Source organism: Astyanax mexicanus, chromosome 5 (assembly GCF_023375975.1).
Source record: "Astyanax mexicanus isolate ESR-SI-001 chromosome 5, AstMex3_surface, whole genome shotgun sequence".
Lineage (NCBI taxonomy): Eukaryota > Metazoa > Chordata > Actinopteri > Characiformes > Acestrorhamphidae > Astyanax > Astyanax mexicanus.
In genome coordinates, this window is record NC_064412.1 from 30,377,913 (window position 1) to 30,398,706 (window position 20,794).

Consider the following 20,794-nt stretch of genomic DNA (forward strand, 5'->3'; position numbering starts at 1 on the left):
AAACCTGTAGAAGCCTTCAGAGAAATGGCTTTAACACAAACCACTGGAGACACAAGAACTCTTCTCTAAAATCTTCTAAAAACCGTGGTCTCTGAGTGGAGAACAGAGAATAAAGACACTTGGTTTGACATTTTGTTCGCTTTTGTCCTGGCTCTCGTCATACTAGGGCCTTTTTCAGGCTTTAATTTGATATGCATGTGACTTTCTGACATCCCCACTCAAGTCTAAATGCCGTTTTCACCACCGTTCAGCGTTTGAAGTGGGGCCGCTGGGCTCAGAAGTTCAGAGAGTAAAAGCGAGAGAGTGGAGAGTGGAGAAAAGCAAAGCTCTTCATTGTTCTGCTGCTGATATATCTCTGGTGTTAAAGGCTTTCAGCTCAGTACAGTGGGCCACGCACAGTAAAAGGGGTCATTCTAAAGCCTGACGTCAATCCACTCACTGCAAAATAACACAGAGTCGGAGGTCAACGCTGCACGCCTCAGAAATTCAACATGCTCTTCAAAGGATGGGCCGTACAGCGCAGATACAGATGCAGATTAAAGCAGGACGGCGGTTGGTTGCACGCCATGAGTGCTGGATACATTGAGAAGCTTGTCAGTGCCGGTTACAGCAGTTAGTGTTGTTGTTATGATCAGTAATTAATTTGTAGTTATTATTAGGGGTGAAACGATTACTCAAGTAATTCGAGTTACTCGATTTAAAAAATTGATAGAGTAATTTTCTGTGCTTCGAGTACAGAGCTCCTAAAGGGACGTGGTGGGTTTTTCTTTTACGCAAAAAGTGGTGAGCACCACTTACTTACAATAAATTCTTGTTGAAAATAATTAAACTTCATTTATTAAAGTACTAATTATTAAATTATTATTATTAATTTACTTCTATTTCTGTTTGCAGTTAGGAAATGTATGTTGTGAATTGATAAATATAACTAATCTAAAAAAGGAAAGCAATTGGTCATTCATTATTAAACTAAATGTCTTGTTTTCTCTTGTGTATTTTTAATGACTCTTTAAGCAAGCAAATATGTTTTCCCCGATTAATTACTCGATTAATCGAATCGATTTTGCAATAGAGTACTCGATTACTAAAATAATCGATAGCTTCAGCCCTAGTCATTATGAAAAGAAAAGACTCAATTACTGTTTAGTTAAAAGTAAAGTACATTACTAGCCAATAGTTCTCTTTTACCTATTAGGTGATTAATTAGAACTCCTTAGTAATAATCCACCTGGCAGCCATATAGATCTTCTGTAAGCTCTTCTTGCTCTTTTAACCTTTTTGTGACACCTTTACATCATGGATACTGGTCAACAAACAACATTGGTGATGTGGCCATATGTGGCCCGCAAGCATGAAACATCTGGCCCGTGAGATTGTTTGAACTATAATGAACAATAATGAAAAAAAAAAAAGTTTCTCTGGTAAGCTTTTGTTTACATCCCCCCCCCCGTCTCTCTGTCGCGCTCTGCGCAACTTTAGTTTCCGCCCGTTTTCATTTTCCTATTTTTGTGCTTCCTTTCTACTTATAAGGGCATTTTTTCCCAGCCGTGTCTCAATCAGTTCACTAGCCGGGGCAGCGGTAGTGTATTGGAACACGACCCTGATGACACGGGCTCAATCCCGCGTGAGGAGCGGTGTGTTCATTTAGATCAACTGTTCTGCAATTGGGTTCAACAACCCTCTGGGCTGAAGAGCTACTAGGAGACCTACTAGTAGCACTCCATCCCATTACACTTCTTTTTACAAAACAGATTTTTTTTGTGGCTCCCCCTCACCTTGTTTTTTTTTGTCATAACAGTAGAGAATGAGGAGAAAAACAATAGGTTATGTTCTGATTGCCCGGTTTACCTCTCTAGCAGGTAACACAGCTCATACAACCCACCAGATAGTGCTGCTGTTTTTGCAAATTTTGCTAATATTAAGTTGTTATCTATCAAAAAACAACTTAAAATTCTCAAGAAATGTATGATAAAGGGTCTGTTGTAAAAGCTGCATCCAAACGAAAGTCAGACTACAATGCTATTTGAGATATTTGCTATTTGTTATTGAGCTAAACATACAGAAGTAGTAATGCAACATGCTTGATGTTTTGGCCTGGAATTGTAGAGGTTCCTAATGGTGTCCTGCCATAATCCATTTCATGCATCTGTCTCTTTGAGAGCAGTATGTGGGTGAGTATTGTCCTGTTGAAATATTGCATCGGAATGTAAAAAAAAGGATCAGAATAGGTAGAGTCCATGACACCAGGACTTCTGGATATGTGACACATGATAACGAACCGTTAGTCTTGGCATTATTGCCATTTCCATATTCACCATTACGGTAATAGTAAGGACAGCTACGAGCTGTTGGGCTGAGTTCACCTTTAAGGCGTCTTTAAGATGTTTAATCTGCTCAGCTCTGAAACGTCTGCTTTTGTTGTGAGGAGAGACAACAAACCCGAATGGTTCTCAGCTTTCTGTTGTTGGTTTTATTGTGAAGGTTCCAGCATGGAAAACAATGCATTGTGGGAAGGTTTGGTCTTTTGAAGTTAGCATTGAGAAAACAGACTATAAGCAGGAGAGGAAAGGAGAGAGGGAACGCATCTCTCTTTCATTCTCTCTCTCTCTCTTTCTCTCTTTCTCTCTCTCTCTCTGGCAGCACTTCTGAGGTGGAGAAGAAAGGAAGAGATGCGGTTGCGCCTGCTAAGCCGTCCGTCAAGCCGAAAGTGTGTGTGTGTGTGTGTGTGTGTGTGTGTTTCATCTGTGGTGGCAGAGCGGCTGTGAGGGCCGCTTTTACACGCTTCTCAAACAACAGCGCTTCAACACACACACACACACATACACACAAATACACACACTGACATGTACCAGTGCACACACACACACGCACACACACACACACACACACACACACACATGCTCACATGCAGCTATTTCTGCCAAGGCCTACACACCAGCACAGCCTTCAGAAATCCTTGAAGTGACACCAAACAGTTCCGTCTCTCAGAGCGAGGAGAGAAAAAAACTCCAGCAATTAAAGCTCACTTAATACCTTCATACACCCCCGTCACACAGCCCCCACTTCCTCCATCTGCTTTTATCCTCTCTCTCTCTCTCTCCTTCTCTCTCTCTCTTGTCTTTCTCTCTATATCTCCTCATCACTGTTCTCTTTTCTCTCTTTCTGTACCTTCCTTCTGTCTTTTATACTTACCTCTATACCTTATCAATCTCTCGCTATCTCTCTCTCTGTGCATCTTGTCCCTCCCTCTCTCCCCCTGTTTCTTTCTCTCTCTCTCACTGTCTCTCTCTCCTTCTCTCTCTCTTCTGTCTTTCTCTCTATATCTCCTCATCACTGTTCTCTTTTCTCTCTTTCTGTACCTTCCTTCTGTCTTTTATACTTACCTCTATACCTTATCAATCCCTCGTAATCTCTCTCTGTATCTTGTCCCTCCCTCTCTCCCCCTGTTTCTTTCTCTCTCTCTCTCCCTCTGTCTCTCTCTCTTTCTCTTTCTTTTGCAATCTGTAACTATGTCTGTTCTTTGTCTTTCTCTTTCTCTCTTCCCCTCTTTCTCTAGGTATCTCTATGTTTCTAAACATGTTTCTCTGCTTTTTCATTCTCTCTCTTTCCCTTTTTCTCTCCTGTCTTTTTGTACCACTGTTCTTTTTTCTCTTTGTCTTGCTGTCTCTGTTTCTTTACCTTCCTTCTTTCTTTTACACTTGCTCTCTCTCCCCTTTCACATGGTGTCTCTTCGTTTCTCTGCTTCTTTCTCTCTCTTTCTCTCTCTCTCTTGCTCTTTTGCCTCCTTTTTTCCCTTTGCCATCAGCTGCCGGAGCCCTGAGAGAGCACAGCACAATTGGCTTGCTCTCTCTGGGTGGGTAAATGGCGCTCTTTCCACTCATCATTTCTAGGGTGATGTCGATCAGCACAATGGCGGCTCTGAGCTGATGTATTAGAACTGAGTTGCTGCAATAAATTGAAACGCATAAAAAAAGAGAGAGTACTGTATTGTACTGTAGTTGTGTCATGTACAATTGAATAATAATTTTACCACACAAGTTTTCTATATTTAGGGCTAAAAAGAAACTAATAATTAAGTGATTCTAATAACAGGGTTAATCAGACCCCCCAGAATCACACACCTGAGAGAGCAGCTTGCAGCAGGTTTACAGCACAGCGCACACGTGCAGTCTACGCCAGCACAGGGCCTGGATTCAGGCTTGGATTGATGCCGAGCAGCTGATAAACACCTGTGAGTCTTTCTCTCCTCCTTTTCCTGGGTAACAGGTGCTTTAATACCCCGACGGTCCAGGCCTGCCGGAATAAATGAGAGTGATGCACGGCTGGGCCTGTTTCCACCAGCGCTGAGCTCGCAGGCAGAGCCCAAAGAGGAAAGTGTCTCTTCTCTTTTCTTCAAATGGCAACATGCATCATCCTCCCCTCTCCCTGCTCCGCTCGCCCTCACCTCAACCTCCCGGTTAATGTATTCCGCATTCCCCAACATTAAAGGGCCAATCAAACGCCGAGCGCCGAGGTTCCAGCAGCGTTCCGGAATGCAAAGCACTCCTACAGACAGAGGAGTGAGGAGGAATGTGTGAGTGAGTCCTACCCACAGGCAAAGTTATCCTTTCATGTGGCTAACCCGCGCGCTAACTGACAAATAAAAATAACTAGCCTGATAAGCATGTTAAAAAAAAATCCCTATGTTTCCTTTGTGATGACACACACACACACACACAAACACACATATACACACATAAAATGAGGCCGACGCACACAGCCATTCGCTACTCTGAGAGATGTGAGAAGTTTCATTTTACCGAAATGGCCTTGGGCCAGTTCAAGATTCACTAATAAATTAATTAGAGCGACTCCAAAGACCCCAAGGCCAACTGGGTTTTTTCTTCTTTCTAACATTTAAGTAAGCTCCACTTCTCCTCACATTTTAAAGCATTTCACAGAGAGAGAGAGGGAGAGTGAAAGAGAGAGAGAGAGAGAGAGAGAGAGAGAGTGAGAGAATGACCATGGTCCAAATGTATTATAAATGTAAGTAATGTAAGTATCTGTTAACAAAACTTAAAGAACTAGTGAAGGGAATAAGTTTTTATGCACTATATAAGTCGCACCAGATGTACAAGACGCATTATGTTACACTAGTAAGGAACAGGGGTGTCGCCATATTTTCCTTCTAAAGGTACATGTCCACTAGCACTTAGGCCTTGATGCATTCTATTAATTTTAATGGAGAGACCCGCCGTATGCCGCAGTGCATGCTGGGTTGCGTTGCGTTCAATGCAACTCACTATTCAACTAGCGCACTATATAAGCCGCACCATATGTACAAGGCGCATTATGTGACACTAGTAAGGAACAGGGGTGTCGCCATGTTTCCCTTCTAATGGTACATGTCCACTAGCACTTAGGCCTTGATGCATTCTATTCATTTTAATGGAGAGACCCGCCGCATGCCGCAGTGCATGCTGGGTTGCGTTGCGTTCAACACAGCCCCGCCCTCCAGCAAAAAAGTTCAGCAGATCTCAACTTTACTAATAATGAATCTGGCTGCCGGACTGCATCCAGCCAATCAGGAAATAGCAGTCTGCGACTTCACACACATACGAGCCTTTAAACCACAGAAGAGAAGCTGAAAACTGTAGAATATAAATTTATAGAACTACAGATTACAGTGAGGTTTACTAAAATGTAAAATATTAAAATAATGTAAAATATTATGATTGCCTACTTCAGCTGCTTCATTTGAATTAAAAAACGTCACGGACACGCCCACACGCGGCACGTCAACATGCGTTAAAAAAGTGTCAATGGACACGTACTGTACAGTAACTCAGCAGGTCTCGCTGCTGGGTGGGGAGAATTGTAATGCTAAGCTAAGTTACGTAAACAAAACTGTAATTTCTAAAAAAATATATTTTGTATTTTAAATTTTATATTTTATATTAAATATTATAAAAGTCAAATGAGTGCTGAGTTTTAATCCACACAGATTTCTCTCCTGTAAACTGTTTATTTTGCTGAGTAAAGCGCTTCTATTTATTTAGAGTAAGCTTAGATTTCCAGATTTCCATTTAGCTCTACATTAATGTTCCAGCAAGCCAGTTTGATATTAGCTATCGGTTCATCCCATGTAGTTTGTTTTAACATGGTAAACACACAGGTCACGAGCCAAGGTTCAGTTCACCTATCGTGTAAAAGCGCTTTTCTAGATGGTTTTAGTTGGTCGCACCAATTACAGTAAGTTGAGGCAGTCTTTCAACAAACCAGAGGAAAACAGAATTAATGTTGTGCTCAAGTACGACTTCCCTTAGACTTCCCTTCACACAAACGTTTAGACTGGGATTTCATTAATTGTAACTGTAACAGCAAAAAAACTAACATTCTACGAATCAATTAATATAATGTGTAGAGAGATGCAACGTATGTAAATGTAGCTGATGATGTTGTAGCAGGATGTAGTAACGTTTCTTGGCCCGCTCACTAAACTGCAGTGTGAAACCAAAACTAAACGAATCAAATGTAGCTATACAATGCTAAACAAAGACATGAACCATTACGTGGAATCTGGTCCAGACCTACAGTACAGCTGTGAAAACACCCATAATGGTACCTCTACAGTAAACACAATTTTATTACCAATAATAGTAGTATGTATACAGCATGTCAGAACTGTATTTTTTTTTTTTCGTTCAACTTTTTTTGGAATTGAAAAGTCGCAGGATGAACCTGCGCTATGGATCTACACTAAAAATCAGGTGTCCTTTTGTTTTTAAGTTGGCTGAAACAGGAAGAGAAGAGGGAATCCAACCATTCCAAGTTGGGAATGAAATCTGAGGGAAAAGTGCTAAAGGGGAGTTGTAAAATTCAGCAGTGCTGATACACCAAGGAATGTGCTTATGCTAGGAATAAGAAAAAGACAGAGCGGTAAAGAGAGAGAGAGAAGACTCAGCTGGAGAATGAAAGATCAGTCAAGTTCAATCTCGTCTTCATCTCAAACAGCTGCTCTGTCAAAGTGGAAAAAACCCAAAGTCTCTGTTTGTCTTCAGACAAGAGTTAGCTTAGCGTTAGCTACCTAATCAGCCAGAGACACACCATCCAGCCCTCTTCACACTGCTGCATCCTGCCACGCTAATCACCACACCAGCTTCTGCCCTGACAAAAAACGAGAGAGAGAGAGAAAACATCAAATGCTCCAACTGTCTACAGAATTTGCATGTCGCCTTTGATGTTGGAGATTTAGACAAAGCACGGCAGCCGAGATGAACAGCGTGAAGGTTAAAGCTGCTCTGGCAAGAACGCAGAGGTTTGGGGAGGGGCCTAGTGCTTCAAAACAACGGACAGTGTTGGGGTATATCAAACGAGAGAGCGAGAGATGGAAAGAGAGAGAGAGCGAGAGATGGAAAGAGAGAGAGAGAGAGAGAGAGAGAGAGAGAGAAAGAGAGAGAGGGAGGGATGTGCACAGTGGTTACGTTCCCCCTGCCAGAACTCTCTACCAAATGGCTTCAAACCAAAACGAGTGCAAAAGGCCTGTGATTCAAGGCCTCGAATAGCAACTTGGAGGAATGACTGCATTTTTTATGTGAAACGAGGTTCATGACATTCCTTTGATTCCAAAGCTGTGGGAATTGTTCGGAGCCTAAATTGCTCGTCTTCAAAGTCAAACTGAAGTCAACACCACCCTGGTTTGCCTTGTTATGTCATGTCTCTGGTCAAATTAAGTACAATTTGTCATGGTGTGCCATTTAGAAGACACAAACCTTATTGTTCTGTATTCCCTTATTTGAATGAACTCTTTGAGCTTTTGCTGTTAGATGGTTTCAGATGGTCTCAGGTGGTCAATGTGGTTGAAAAGCTCATAATGCAGGAGAAAACATAAACTACACTTGTAAGCAAACTGGTTCATCATGTTGACCACTTTGTCTTTTGACCAGCATAGCATGAGTTCATTTTTTTAGTTTGTCAGACTAGTTGATCTATCAGAATGACAAACTTGCTAGAGCCAAGGATTGTTTGGTTAAGCTGGCCGTTCTGATGGATCATGATGGTTATTCAGCATGGTCTTACCAGTCATACAGTACTTAATCAGGTTGGTCATGCTATTAGACCAGATAACCAAGAAACAAAACCAGACTCTATGCAGGTAAAGAGCTAAGCTAAAACGATTAACCAGCTTAACCAGCTAGACTTGCCATGCTGTTTTTTTTTCTCCATGTCTGCAACTCATCCTTATCATTCTATATTTTGTTCTGACACCCCACCACCACCCAATCAACAGGGATGGGTCACCATGCTGTTTATTATAAAACCATCCATCCACCAACCAAACTATCCTTCACATTATTTGATCAGAGAACTCTCCCTAAAAGTGATTTAAAAAGTGCTATTTGTCCTGAAACCTTCTTCCTGATTCCAACCTTCCTCCTGAGAACTTTTTTTGAGGCTTCTAGAGACCGCCCTCAACAATGATTAGTTCTACTGCCTAGATTGTTTGTTTTTAAGATCTCCACTTGACTGGGATTGGTCCTAATCCATATTGTATTTAATCTGATTGGTATTATTCACTATGCTGTTGGTCACACTTGCGTATGACCAATCACAAATATGCTTCAGCAAAGCCAAGAAGACTAGCAACACAAATAAGGCAAAGTGACCTTTATTCAAATGAGAAGTGAGATTCGCTGGTTGGTGGCCAATCAGAATCGTGCAGGAAATGGCTTTGGCATGACACAAGTTACTGGCTAAACTCAGTATGATACATGGCGATTCTGGTAAATCTGTTAAATCAAAGCTTTCTGTACAACATATTTTCTGTACAAATATCTTCTTTTATTCTTTTGTAACCGCTTTCAAAAAGACGTCTTTTCTTACTTTCAGCCAAAATGTGTTGCAGTTTTAACAAACGTTCTGATATTTTTAACCATATAATGCTGAAAGGGGGTCAGAATAAATAGGAACTTCTTACTTCTCAATCAGCAGTCGTTAAAGGCAATAGAAATAGAATAGAAATGACCACAGTGCCTTAGTTGGACACACTTAACTACAACCCTACACACAATTAGTGTAGTGTAGTGTAGTGTACTGTAGTGCAGACAGTAATGCTTGCTCTTTTAAATGATGCCACAAAGTGACCAGTGAATGTTTCTCTGGAGTGTGAACACAGTGTTAATTCTGAGACCCACCCCTGACTGCAACTAGTCCTAAACACTACCTCACCCTCCCTGTTACGCGGGAGACGGGGGGAAGGACGTAAGTGCAATATATATACTTTATTAAACTTACAAGATAAAATAAAACAATAAACAAAACGCGGGTAACGCAAAAACATACAAAAAAACAAGGCTAGGATAAATATAAACTGAGAAACACTGACTAAGAAACTAAGACGAGGATATCAGAAACACAGACTAAGAAACTAAGACTAGGATACAAACGGACTGCAGGGATACAAAGACACGAAGGATACAGCATACAAAATATACAAAATACAAAAGACTCGACACTGAACATTCAAACAGACGGGCTTAAATACATGAGGAGAGTGAGAAACACCTGGGCTAGGATGACGAGGGGGCGGGGTTACAGACAAGACACAGGTGAGAACACTAATAGCTAGGGCAGGGCTGGGGCGGAGCTAGGGTGGAGACAGGTACAAAAACAACAACACAAGCACATGGCTGGGAAACATGACAGGTAAACAGAGGGGCAGGAGCACAAGAGACAAAATAAGGCAGAAACAGAAGACAGACATGGGCTAAGGTGTAACATTACCCCCCCTCAACGGCGCCACTACCAGAGGCGCCGAGAGAGAGGGAACAGGGACTGGACAAAAGACTGGACAGGAGGCAGAGACTGATCAAACGACCTAACAGGAGACGGAGACTGGACAGGGAACGGAGACTGGGACTGGACAGGGAACGGAGACTGAACAAACGACTGGACTGGGGGCTGAGACTGGACAGGGGACAAGGACTGGACAGGGGGCTTAGACTGGACAGAGGGTTGGACACTAGACAGGAATGGAGACTGGACAGGGGGTTGAAACACAGACTGGACAGTGGCCGGGAACTGGGACTGGACAAGACTGGGCAGGGGAATTGGGACAAATACATGGACAGGGACGGACACAAACACAGTGACAGGGACGGGAACAGGAAAACCACCGGGGACAGGAACGGGAACAAACACAGACACGGGGACCAGGACAGGGAGAGACATGGGTACAAACACCGGAGCTCTGGGGGCAAAGTCAGGAGGCCTCGGGGCAGGCCTGGAATCACAGGGCTTGGGACCAAATATTGATCTGGGAGTAGGCTTGGGGGTGTACAAAGTTCTGGGAGTGGGTACCGGGTCAGGAGCAGTGGGTACCACATGGGTGGCAGGCACTGCTGGTGCTGGAGCTGAGGCTGTAGCAGCGGGAGCTGCTGGTGCTGGAGCTGAGGCTGTAGCAGCGGGAGCTGCTGGTGCTGGAGCTGTGGCAGCGGGAGCTGCTGGTGCTGGAGCTGAGGCTGTAGCAGCGGGTGCTGCTGGTGCTTGAGCTGAGGCTGTAGCAGCGGGTGCTGCTGGTGCTTGAGCTGAGGCTGTAGCAGCGGGTGCTGCTGGTGCTTGAGCTGAGGCTGTAGCAGCGGGTGCTGCTGGTGCTTGAGCTGAGGCTGTAGCAGCGGGTGCTGCTGGTGCTTGAGCTGAGGCTGTAGCAGCGGGTGCTGCTGGTGCTTGAGCTGAGGCTGTAGCAGCGGGTGCTGCTGGTGCTTGAGCAGGGGCAGCGGGTGCTGCTGGTGCTTGAGCTGGGGCAGCGGGTGCAGCTTGAGCAGGCGCGGCGGGTGCAGCTTGAGCAGGCGCGGCGATCCTAGGAGCTCGTGATCTGGGAGCAGGCACAGGAGCAGAGGCGGGTAGCCCAGGCACGTGAACTGGGGTGGCAGCGGGCACAGAGTCAGAGGCGGCCGGAGCCGCGGGCACAGAGTCAGAGGCGGCCGGAGCCGCGGGCACAGAGTCAGAGGCGGCCGGAGCCGCGGGCACAGAGTCAGAGGCGGCCGGAGCCGCGGGCACAGAGTCAGAGGCGGCCGGAGCCGCGGGCACAGGGTCAGAGGCGGCCGGAGCCGCGGGCACAGGGTCAGAGGCGGCCGGAGCCGCGGGCACAGGGTCAGAGGCGGCCGGAGCCGCGGGCAGCGCTGATCCAGAGGCGGCCGGAGCCGCGGGCAACGCTGAAACAGAGGCGGCCGGAGCCGCGGGCAGCACTGAAACAGAGGCGGCCGGAGCCGCGGGCAGCGCTGAAACAGAGGCGGTGGGTCCTGCTGGCGTGAGCGCGGCAGGCACCGCTGACGTGGAGGCGGCTGCCACCGCGGGCTTGGAAGCGGCTGGCACCGCTGGCGAAGAAGCCGCCTCAGCGGGAGCTGAGAGTGCGGCTGCCGCCAAGACCCGGACTGGAGCCGCAGATTCAGCAGTGGGCGAGGCTGTGGAAATCGGACCGGAGCTTGCTTCTGGAGCAGGAGTCGGAAACCTGGAATCCGGCAGGGCTGTAGAGCTCGGAGCCGGCAGGGCTTGCGAGCTGGGAGCCGGGCGGGCTTGAGAGCTGGGAGCCGGCCGGACTGTAGAGCTGGAAACCGTCCGTGCTTGTGAGCTGGAAGCCGGCCGGGCTTGAGAGCTGGAAGTCGGCCGGGCTTGAGAGCTGGAAGCCGGCCGGGCTTGAGAGCTGGAAGCCGGCCGGGCTTGAGAGCTCGGTGGAGTTAGCAGGCTAGCTAGCTTAGCTGGAGCTGGGCTGACGAGCTCCAAGCCGAGGAGAGGCGCCGGGAGTGGTTCATCTCCCCGAATTTGCTCGGCGAGGAACCGGAGATACTCGAGGTCCGCTCTCCTCGTTGCCTGCCACCTTGCTACGTCCATATTTTGGTCGAGTCTTATGTTACGCGGGAGACGGGGGGAAGGACGTAAGTGCAATATATATATACTTTATTAAACTTACAAGATAAAATAAAACAATAAACAAAACGCGGGTAACGCAAAAACATACAAAAAAACAAGGCTAGGATAAATATAAACTGAGAAACACTGACTAAGAAACTAAGACGAGGATATCAGAAACACAGACTAAGAAACTAAGACTAGGATACAAACGGACTGCAGGGATACAAAGACACGAAGGATACAGCATACAAAATATACAAAATACAAAAGACTCGACACTGAACATTCAAACAGACGGGCTTAAATACATGAGGAGAGTGAGAAACACCTGGGCTAGGATGACGAGGGGGCGGGGTTACAGACAAGACACAGGTGAGAACACTAATAGCTAGGGCAGGGCTGGGGCGGAGCTAGGGTGGAGACAGGTACAAAAACAACAACACAAGCACATGGCTGGGAAACATGACAGGTAAACAGAGGGGCAGGAGCACAAGAGACAAAATAAGGCAGAAACAGAAGACAGACATGGGCTAAGGTGTAACACTCCCAACCAAAGTACTAAACGTGTTTCAGCTTGAGCCCTCGACGCTTTTAAAAAGTGTAGAAATGCCCTTGAGCGCACACAAGCTTTAACCACAGCAATCACAAAGCTGATACAAGAGAAAGCAACCCTGCAAGTGAAAGCTCACCTACCAGGCACGCTTCGATAGTTCCATCAGCACTTCTGAGCAGGGGACTGTGTGAAATAGGTGTTTTTCTTGACTGTGTTTTTAATATTTCTCTCTGTTTCTTCATTCAAAACCTTGCTGTATATTTAATATAAGGCACAAGGTTGGTAAAATAGAAACATTTTTAATATTTTACACTATATTCCTCTCAGAGTTTAGGATTAAAGCGTTTAGGTTGCGTTACTAGCATGATGACACCCTCGCGTGAGCTTACAGCTCAACTGAACACTGAAAGTACGGTACACTCGAAAGCACTGCACCTGTGCCATAACTATTACATGTACTGTTACAGCAGGAGGGTCATGAGCTTTTTTTGGACTATTTATCATATTTATTATAAGACTTATGACTACACAGAAATTTCTCAACTAAATCACTTTATATTTTACTTAGAACACAGAGTTTCCTAGTAGTTTCTAAAATTTAGAGTTCTACAGAGGGAAGAGCGTTCTCCTATAAAGCTCCCCAACTCTGGAATAACCTTCCTGAATATGTTTATCTTTAAGTCTAGACTAAAAACTTACTTGTTTAGTTTAGCTTTTGGTAACTAATGTTTTATGCCTTTAGATAAGGCTGATCCAGATCCAGAGTTTCATAGACATAGGGAATTGTGGAGTGGGTAAATGCCGGTGTTTCGGTGTGTCTATGTTACCTTCTGGCTCTCTCTTTTGCTTTAGTTAGGCTGTTTTATTCAGATTTGATGGAGTCATTAGATAACCACAATCTGATAATGTTTTATATTTTCTGTTCTCCATAAATACACACTGTAAAAGTTAAGAAAACTCAAAATTTTAAGGCAACTTACTGCAGTAGATCTGTTAAGTTTTAAAGAAACCACATGGAGCTATGCCAACTACAAATCTTTAGAGCATGTAATAATTTTTTCATATGTATTGAAACGTCTATATTTTATTTAATGTATTTATTGTAATGATATAGTTTTATGTTGCACCAGTATACTATGCGCTTTATTTTGTCTATTGTTTGTTGTTTCATGTTGCGCCATTGTTCCAGAGAAACGTAATTTCATTACACTGTGTACCTGTACTCATATAAAATAAAAGCCTCTTGACCTGACTTGACTTGACTAAATATCGGCAACTTAAAAATTGAATTTGTGTTTTAGTAGGTCTGATTTAAGTTCTACGAAATGTGTATTGTAAGCTTTGTTGACTATCCTTTAGGATCAACTAAAAAAATTAATTGTGCCAGTAAAATGTTTTACATTAATCAGAATCATTCAGTGGGCACAACTCTATATTTTTGTTTATTTAATGTAGCAAGTGGGAACTGGGAATTTATGACCTTTACATATCTGCATTATTGTCATTATTGTTATTATAATATTACAATTAATGCAAATGTAACCAGGTGTACTCAGCCAGCATATAGTCTATATACACTCAGCAACACAAAACACAGTAACTTGCTCTTATAGCCTTTAACAGTGAAGCCAGGCAGTTACTATTATACTATTATAGAACATGTATTCAAATTCCAAGATATTTTCACTCATTTGGCGTATTGCTATCTTAGCCACGAAAAACACGCCACTGACTGATTAAAACCCTGACAACAGTTTTTGCTTACCATATTTGCATACCTTTGGTCTGCTTCCTCATCCTCTCATCTCCTTCATCTATTCTCCTGTGTGAAGGGTAAATAAAGGTCTGTGGTGCTGGATGACAAATCTTGGTCCATGAGGGATCCTTCTAGAGAGATTGATCTGATGACTCCTCACAGTTAGCCTAGAAAACAAGAAACCTGAGAAATAACATGACATAAGCAACAGTGTATCACCTTCCTTTCCTTTTAATCCAATCAGAATTCTTTATTGTACAGTACCAGTCAAACGCTTGGACACCTTATAATATTTCCATTATTTAATTTTTTCTAACATTGTAAATGAATAAATTTAGATACATACCGATTTTCTAATAATGTTCTAAAAAAAATTGATCCCATTTTATAATAAGTGTCTCTAATAACTCTGCAGTTACATGTTAACAAATCATGTAATAACAATGTAACTACTGGTTAAGTACACACACCCCCGCCAACAATCTTATTAGCAGAAAATGAGAAATGGCTGAAATAACAAAAGTATAAAAAAAACATAAAAGTTGTAAGAGTTAGATATCAATATTTGGTAGAATAACCCTGGCTTTTAATCACAGTTTTCGTGCATCTTGGCTTGTTCTCCTCCTCCACCAGTCTTACACACTACTTTTGGATAACTTTATGCCACTCCTGGTGCAAAACTTTAAGCAGTTCAGCTTGGTTTTATGGCTTGTGATCATCCATCTTCCTCTTGATGGTTCCAGAGGTTTTTTTAATTTGGTAAAATCAAGGAAACTCATCATTTTTAAGTGGTCTCGTTTTTTCCAAAGCTTTATATCTACACTGATGATTGTGGTGGTCTGGAAGTGAGGTGTGCTCAGGTACATTTCTAGCGTATTCGTTTTGGCAACGGAAAACACCACTGACTGATTAAAAAACCAGCGCCACTGACTGATTAAAACCCTGACAACAGTCAACAGTCAGACATCCATACTTCCCTTCTAACTCTGTTTCCTTGAGGGGAAGTTGCACTCCAAAACAATGGATAGGGGTACAGCAGAGACATGGAATTGGGTCTGCACCTTTTAAAAAATTACTTACCATTTCTTTTTGGTCTGCTGTCATCTCCTTCATCCATTCTCCTGTGTGAAGGGTAAATAAAGGTCTGTGGTGCTGGATGACAAATCTCGGGTCATGAGGGATCCTTCTAGAGAGATTGATCTGATGACTCCTCACAGTTAGCCTAGAAAAAATAAACCTGAGAAATAACATGACATAAGCAACAGTTTATCGGAATCTACAGTATCAGATCTGGTACTTTATTGTACAGTATATATACAGTACCACTTAATAGTTTGAACACCTTCTAATGTGTCCAATGTTTGAGTCATTCAGACTATGAAGGACCACATATAGGATTCATATAGTAAATTTCAAAGTGTTAAACAAACCAAAATACTCTGTAAAGCATTTAGGTGGCTCTTATCTGAGGTACTGTTAACTTGTGGCTTCTGAGGCTGGTATCTCTGATGAAGTTATGTGGTACAACAGAGGTTACTCTTGCTCTTCCTTTCCTGGTGCAGTCCTGAAGAGAGCCAGTTTCATCATCGACTGCACTTGAGGATACTTTCAAAGTTCTTAAAATTACTTCCATTACTTCATTTTTATTTGTTTTGCTTAGTTGAGTTGTTCTTGCATAATATGGATTCGATCATTACTCAAATAGGGCTGTTAATTGTATACCAGCTCTTCCTCTATACAACACAACTGATGCTCTCAAACACATTAAAAAATCAAGGCAAGGAATTCAATAATTAACTTTTGATAAGTTCAGCACAGCTGTTAACTGAAAGCCATTCCAGGTGACTCTACCTCATAAAGCTGACTGAGAAAACACTGCATGAGCAAAAGGTGCCTGTCTATATAAAACATATTCTTGTTTGTTTAACATGTTTTCGTTTAAAAAAAAAAATCTTAATACAGCTCTGGAAAAAAATAAGAGACCACTTAAAAATGATGACTTTCTTTGATTTTACCAAATTGAAAACCTCTGGAGCGTAATCAAGAGGAAGATTAATGATCTCAAGCCATCAATCCAAGCTGAACTGCTTGAATTTTTGCACCAAGTGTGGCATAAAGTTATCCAAAAGCAGTGTGTAAGAGTGGTGGAGGAGAACATGCCAAAATGCATTACACTGAATATTGATTTCTAAACTTTTAAAACTTTATAAATATGAACTTATTTTCTTTGCATTATTTGAGGTCTGAAGGCTCTGCATCTTTTTTGTTATTTCTTCCTTTTTCTGCATTTCTTATTTTCTGCAAATAAATGCTCTGAATTACAATGATTTTATTTGGAATTTGGGAGAAATGTTGTCTGTAGTTTATGGACTCAAACAACAATGTTCATTTTACTCAAACACATACCTATAAATAGCAAAATCAGATAGAACTGATTCAGAAAAAGAAGTGCTCTCTTAATTATTTTTTCTTTAGAGCTGTATGTTTTTCTTCATAGTTTGAATGACTTTGCTATTAATCCACAATGCGGATCGTTTAAAAAATGCCTGTGGAGGGAGCAGCCAGCTCATTAGCTGGATTAGCTAGATTGCTTAACAACTCAACAAAGAGATTGCTTTGGTTTCAGGTGAGTTTGTGTGACGAGTTATAGAATAAGGTGTGCAGTTAGCACGTTGCTAATTGGTAGTGAAAAAGCTTTCCTTCACTTGTTAGTGTCACAGTTTAGCCCGTGTCTGTCTCGTTGTGTCTCCCTCTCCTGGTCTATTGTGCTCCTGCCCCTCTGTTTTCCTGTCATGTTTCCCAGCCATGTGCTACTGTTGTGTTTTGGTCCTGTCTCCGCCCTAGCCCCACCCTGTCATTAGTGATTTGTAACCCCGCCCCCTCTTGATTGATCCTCAGGTGTTTCCAGTTTCCTGTTCCCTCCATGTGTATATAAGCCCCTTTGTTTCAAGCCTTCTTTGTCTAGTCTTTTGTTAGTTTGTATGCTGTCTGTGGTCAGGTTTGTGTGATTCCTTGCTGTGTGTCTGTCAGGTTGGTTTTTGTTTCTAGAGTTACTGGTTTCTTAGTCTTGATTTATACTTTATTCTCATCTTTGTTATTTTAGTTATTTCAGTCTTGTATTTTTGTCTTGCGTTTACCCGTGTTTATTTTCTGTTTATATTCAGTGAAACTTTGGTTTATTTTGTTTGTTTGTCAGTTTGTTTTAGTTTGTTTAATAAATAAAGTAATTATTCTGCATTTTTGTCCATCCCCTCACCTACGTAACAGTTAGCTATTAGCTGTAATTTATCTCTGGTTAAAAGCTAATGAAGCTAATGATGTCAGACGCTAAACATGTCTGGGCGGATTGACTGTGCCTGGGGTTAGGGTGCATTTGAGTCTTGACTTTAAGTGTTTTTAGTTGCGTAAGTAGAAGAACGCCTGGAAGGGTCTTTTTTTTAATTGAAGCAGGATTGGAGATTTGTTTATAAATCTTAGCTGGAAAAAAGGCTGATTTGCTGCTTGTACTGAAGTGTTTAGTAAAAAGCAGTTTATTGACTTTACTCTGCTGCCTTAATGTGAAGGATCTGTGTGTGTGTGTGTGTTTGTGCGCTACAGCGCTAATTGTTACAAGTTTACCATCTGAATTGCGCCGGGGTGGCTCGAATGAGTCAAGGCAATCGTTTAACAGGAGGCATTTGAGTAAACGGAACTAATTGGGTCTTATGGAGCGTTTACACACGCGGGATAAATAATGTTTCACTTTCTCTTCTGTCCTTCACAAGAATAAAGGCAACAGAGGAGGAGGAGGTTGGAGAGGAGAGGGTGGAGGGTGGGTGGGGGGATCTAGAGAAATAAAACTGTTATTTTTTTCTGCTGTGCATGATTCTGCCTGGGCGAAAGCGGCTGTGCGCTCGGAGATGAAACAGGGAGAACGCGGCTTTGAAATCCTCCTCAAGTCAAAATTAACATTTTTATTTCAACTCCAGCCAAGAGAGAGCAGAGCAGGGGCCGGGTAGACCGCTCTGGGCAAGACACATAATTGTTTATTGTGTGTAAACTTTGGGGAAACAATGGTTGGGGAATAAACGCTGTGTGTAGGAGGAGGAGGCAAACTGCTGGAACCATCACAAAGCCAGAAAAACGGCCTCGTTTTCTCCGTAGGATGACCACATAAAAGACAAACCCGTTAGGCCCATTACAATGGCTCCATAATGTGTGCATTTTAATAATTATCACACAATATAACCCCCCCCCACACACACACACAGACACACACACACATCACATGCCGCACCACAGGGTGAAGACATATGGTTGGTTTTGATACTCAGAGTGGGTTTCTTCTCAGCATCTTTTAGCTGTGTTTCTGTGTGGTGAATCCTGCTGTCTCAGGTTAACAGATTAATAATGGTGTTGGTTAGACTCAATTTCAACACTTGTTTTTTTTTTAAATAGTTGTTTTTTCGGTCCTCAATGACCCTTAAACAATCCTATAACTACAGGGTTGGACAATGAAACTAAAACACCTGGTTTTAGATCACAATAATTTATTGTCCCAAAGGACTGTTCTGGTGGAAACAGGAGAGTTGAGTTGCTCAGCACTCAAACATCCACAGTTAATCCTGTTGGATGTGGTCCGTCCTTCTCAGTGGTATGCTGACACTAACCTGGATACCGTGGCTCTTGATACGCTCGATACAGATGCGCCAGCAAGACGTGCACCAACAATTTGTCCTCTTTTAAACTCTGGTATGTCACCCATAATATTGTGTGCATTGCAATATTTTGAGCAAAACTGTGCTCTTACCCTGTTAATCGAACCTTCACACTCTGCTCTTACTGGTGCAATGTGCAGTTAATGAAGATCGGCCACCAGGCTGTTCCAATTTAGCCATGAAACCTCCCACACTAAAATAACAGATGTTTCAGTTTCATTGTCCAACCCCTGTAACTACCACTAATTCAGCGGTATCAAAAGTATTCACTTTCATTACTTAAGTAGAAGTAAAGATACTAGGGTTTAAAATACATCTCTAGAAACAAGAACTTAAACTCACATCTGGATGGAGAGATTAGTCTGAATATGTTTTTTTTATTTTAATGATGAAGGAAGCGGCAATGAAAACAAGGCTATTTTAAAGATTTATTTCTAATTTTTTCTCCCTTAAATTGGAAACTAGCATTCAGCTGCTACTCAGCTGTAAATCCCCCATCACTGGTGATGCCACAACACAAGGAGGGTGAAGACAAGCGCATGCCTCCTCCGATACATGTAAAGTTAGCCACCATCTCTTTATACAGGATACATCAGCTCACAGACGCCTTAGGCTGATCGACATCACCCTTGAAGTGATAAGAGGATAGAGTGCCATCTACTCATCCAGAGAAAGCAAGGGTAATTGTACTCTTTCTGGGTTCTGACAGCTGATGGCAAGCTGCATGACCGGGATTCGAACCAGCAATCTCACTATCATAATGGTCAATGAAACGAAAACGAAACGAAATGCTAATAGCATGAACATTAAAAAGTAGTAGTAAAAAAGTTTTCTGTTTTCTTTACTCCTGTAAAGTATAGATACGCAAAATGTTCACTGAATTGACACTTCTGACCCTATTTGGGCTATTTGAACTTTGCGTTATATTTGATCTTTGTTGTTGGTAATTGGAGAGGCTGTAATTTCATCCCATATCATAACTGTAACTTTCGCAATCTGTGAATCGTCTGTAAAAAATGATTAATAAAAAGTGGAAATATTATAATTATTTATATTTAATGCATTAATAACACAAACAATATATATGTAGCAGACCAAAACTATCCTTAGAGAACTTGGTTGGAGTGACAGGAACAGTCCTATTGTGGTTTAAATCTTATTCTAATCATAACTGTAAAAAAAGTGAGCTAATATTCTATCTACTTTCTTTTTTATGACTATTATTATTTACATAACACATGCAGCAATACAACGCTTTAACCTCCAATATTATGCAGATGATATACCACTTTGCATATCAGTTAAACTTTGCCAATATGATCGGGAGATCCCTGGTTGGAATCCCGGTCATGCAGCTTGCCATTAGCTGGCATCACTAGTGATGAGGAATATACAGCTGAATAGCAGCTGAATGGTTGAGACAAGTGACCAGATAAATTGATAAAAAAACGGGAGAGAATTAGACATTTAAAAATCAGCCATACCTTTTAAAAGCTGCAAGACATAAGTAATCAGACTGTGGGCCCTATCTTACACCATGCGCAAGGCACGTCACGATGCTCATTGCTTTCTTACACCCTGCAAACAGTCTATTTTCGTCCCTTCCACCTGTGTCGTTTAAATAGCAACGGTGCTTGTGAATACATCTACACTGAGGGTTTGTAGTGGTTTTGGTGGTTAGCCTATTGCTATCTTGGCAATAAAAAAACACAGGTGTGCATACTGACTGAAAACAACCTAGGCAGACGTAAACAGTCACACGTTCATTGCTATTTTGGCAAAGTGTCCAACAAGTGACACACAGCTATGGAAACTTTTGTAGTAACAATAAACAGAATAAACGAGCGTGAACGAGCAGGTCAGTTTCCTCTGCTGAGAAGCGTTGTACACTCCCAAGTT

General features: G+C 42.5%; 1 protein-coding gene across 2 annotated transcripts in view; it reads right to left on the bottom strand.

The window, feature by feature from the left end:
- The window catches only part of LOC103044632 (axin-2), a 116,065-nt gene that overhangs the window by 92,045 nt on the left and 3,226 nt on the right, over nucleotides 1-20,794 (bottom strand). The window contains exons 3-4 of one of the 2 annotated variants that reach the window (XM_049479197.1): nucleotides 15,279-15,435; nucleotides 14,221-14,365 (exon numbers count right to left, since the gene is read on the bottom strand). The gene's annotated coding sequence lies outside the window, so the exon portion shown is untranslated. Of the gene's footprint in view, nucleotides 1-14,207; nucleotides 14,366-15,278; nucleotides 15,436-20,794 lie in introns of both variants that reach the window. The other variant, XM_049479195.1, reaches the window with a different exon arrangement.